Source organism: Chiloscyllium plagiosum, chromosome 21, assembly GCF_004010195.1.
Source record: "Chiloscyllium plagiosum isolate BGI_BamShark_2017 chromosome 21, ASM401019v2, whole genome shotgun sequence".
Taxonomy (NCBI): Eukaryota; Metazoa; Chordata; class Chondrichthyes; order Orectolobiformes; family Hemiscylliidae; genus Chiloscyllium; species Chiloscyllium plagiosum.
Genome location: NC_057730.1, coordinates 30,049,872 through 30,053,400, shown reverse-complemented (window position 1 = coordinate 30,053,400; position 3,529 = coordinate 30,049,872).

Below are 3,529 nucleotides of genomic sequence, written 5' to 3'. Positions count from 1 at the left end.
TATCTACCTGCGACTCCACTTTCAAGGAACTATGAACCTGCACTCCAAGGTCTCTTTGTTCAGCAACACTCCCTAGGACCTTACAATAAGTGTATAAGTTCTGCTAAGATTTGCTTTCCCAAAATGCAGCACCTCACATTTATCTAAATTAAACTCCATCTGCCACTTCTCAGCCCATTGGTCCATCTGGTCCAGATCCTGTTGTAATCTGAGGTAACCCTCTTCGCTGTCCACTATACCTCCAATTGTGGTGTCATCTGCAAACTTACTAACTGTACCTCTTATGCTCGCATCCAAATCATTTATGTAAATGACCAAAAGTAGAGGGCCCAGCTCCAATCCTTGTGGCACTCCACTGGTCACAGGCCTCCAGTCTGAAAAACAACCCTCCACCACCACCCTCTATCTTCTACCTTTGAGCCACGGACTACCTGGACACAGATTTATCTACCACACTAATAAGGGCTTTTATGTAGCCGTAACAATTGTGTTTTACGAGTCCAATACCCAGGGAAGACGTATAAGTGTTTTGTTTGGCTGAGTTGAGTTATTACTATTTATTAGTTTGTTATTTACTTAGTTAAATACTTAGTTTTTTTTTCTTTAACATATATTTTTCTATATATATTTATACATTTGCACGTGAGGGCGGGTTGGGTTTTTTCAACTCTTTTTTGAGTTCTTCTTATTGTTTTGAATTGTATTGTTTTGTATTTATTGTAATATTAAAAAGATCCAATTTTCAATATATTTTTTAAAAATGTACAGCACATAGGGATTTGGGTATTCTTGTGCATGAAGCACAAAAAGCTAGTGTGCAGGTACAGCAAATAATTCCGAATGCAAATGGAATTTGGGTCTTTATTGCAAGCAAGTTGGAGTTTAGAAATAAGGAAGTCTTGTTACAACTGAACAATAGGTGTGGTCATGGTGAGTTTGCACCAATTGTACTTTGTAAAATTTTGGTCCCTATATTTAAGAAAGGATACACTAGCTTTGGAGATAATTTAAAAGAGATTCACAAGGCTGATTCCTGAGTTGACATATCAAAAATGGCTAAGCAGGTTAGGTCTTTATTCATTTGAGTTTACAAGCATGAGGGGTCATCTTATTGAAATACACAACATTCTGAGGGGTCTTGACAGGGTAGATGTTGAGATTATGTTTTCTGTAGTGGGAATCTTGAACTGTGGACAGAGTTACAGATTTAAGGGAACATTTATGTCAAACTAAGATGAAAAGGAATTTATTATTAGAACTTAGTATTTAGCCAGTAAAATGTCACGACTCAAGAAAGGAAAACAGAAGAAAGAAGCCAGCTATAGACCAGATCAGCTTGGCATTTAAGAAAGTACTACAACCTAGTGCAGGAGACATAATGATAGGCATTTAATATATAATAATATTATTGAGCAGATTTATGAAAAAGAAATTGTATTTATCACATGGTACAGATTGTGGAGAAACCAAAAGTATGCTGTAAGTTGTAGCATATTTGGATTTTCAAGAAGCAATCAAAAAGGTGTCACACGAAGTTATTTACACAAATCAGGGTCCAGTAGATCATACGGCAATATATTATTATTAAGTTTGGATTGACCAATGGACAGAAAACAGAACAATACTTGGACAGAAATTGCTGGAGAATCTCAATAGGTCTGGCAGCATCTGTGGAGAGAAAACAGTTAATGTTTTGAGTCCAGTGATCTTTCTTCACAACTCCATTCTGATCTGTGCCTTTGGGATAAAGGGTTAACACACAGTTACAGAAAACAAGTAGGAAAGCAAATATTATCTGGATGTAGGTTTGCTCGCCGAGCTAGAAGGATCACTTTCAGACCTTTCATCACCATACTAGGTAACATCATCAGTGAGCCTCCAGATGAAGCACTGGTGGTATGGTCCATTTTTTATTTATATGTTTAGGTTTCCTTGGGTTGGTGGCGTCATTTCCTGTGGTGATGCCATTTCCTGTTCTTTTTCTCAGGGAGTGGTAAATAGGATCCAAGTTAATCTGTTTGTTGATAGAGTTCTGGTTGGAATACCATGCTTCCAGGAATTCTCATGTGTGTCTCTTTTGGGTTGTCCTAGGATGGATGTGTTGTCCCAGTTGAAGTGGTATCCTTCCTCATCTGTATGTAAGGATACTACTGAGGGTGGGTCATGTCGTTTTGTGGCAGTTGATGTTCATGTATCCTGGTGGCTAGTTTTCTGCCTGTTTGTTCAATGTAGTGTTTGTTACAGTTCTTGTAAGGTATTTTGTAAATGACATTAGTTTTGCTTGTTGTCTGTATAGGGTCCTTAAAGTTAATTAGCTGGTGTTTTAGTCTGTTGGTGGGGTTGTGGGCTATGATGATGCCAAGAGGTCTGAGTAGTACGGTAGTCATTTCTGAGATGTCTTTGATGTAGTGGAGAGTGGCTAAGGTTTCTGGATGTGTTTTGTCTGCTTGTTTGGGTTTGTTGGTGAGAAATGGGCGGATTGTTGAGTACCCGTTCTTTTTTAATACACTGTATAGGTGATTTTCCTCTGCTCTTTGTAGTTTCTCTGTGCTGCAGTGTGTGGTGGCTCATTGAAATAATGTTCTAATGCAGCTTCATTTGTGGATGTTGGGACGATTGATTCTGTAGTTCATTATTTAGTCTGTATGTGTTGTTTTCCTGTAGACGCTGGTTTGAAGTTCCCCATTGGCTGTTCACTCTACTGCGGCGTTTAGGAATGGCAGTTTGTTTTCCTCCTCTTTAGTGAATTTTATGCCAGTAAGGATATTATTGGTGGTCTTGAAGGTTTCCTCTAGTTTGTTTCCTTTAGTGATGACAAAGCTGTCATCCACATAGTGGACCCAAAGTTTGGGTTGGTTGGTTGGTAGACCTGTTTGTTTGAAACTATGCATTATTGCCTCTGCTAAGAACTCTGATATTGGTGATCCCATGGGTGTTTTGTTGGTTTGTCTGTAGGTTTTGTTGTTGAAGGTATCTTTCACTAATATCCTTACATACAGATAAGGAAGGGCACCACTTTGACTGGGACAACACATCCATCCTAGGACAAGTCAAACAGAGACACGTGCGAGAATTCCTAGCAGTATGGCATTCCAACCAGAACTCCATCAACAAACACATTAACATGGATCCCATTTACCACCCCCTGAGAAAAAGAACAGAAAATGACATTACCACAGGAAATGACATCACCAACCCAAGGAAACCTAAACACATAAATAAGGAGTGGGCCTTACCACCAGTGCTTCATCTGGAGGCTCACTGATGATGTTACCTAGTATGGTGATGAAAAATCTGAAACTGAACCGTCCAGCTCAGTGAGCAAACCTTCGTCCAGAACCTCAACCTGAGCAACAAATCATCTCAAAATCGCTAACACCTATGGGCGCAATACACTAAAACTGGCTCAAAAATGGGAAACCAATACCATCCGACAGAAAGCCACCCATGAACAGTTGTACTTACTGCACAAATGCCTAAGGAAACAGGTACTACCTAAAAGTCTTAAATACAAATCTACCCTTAACAC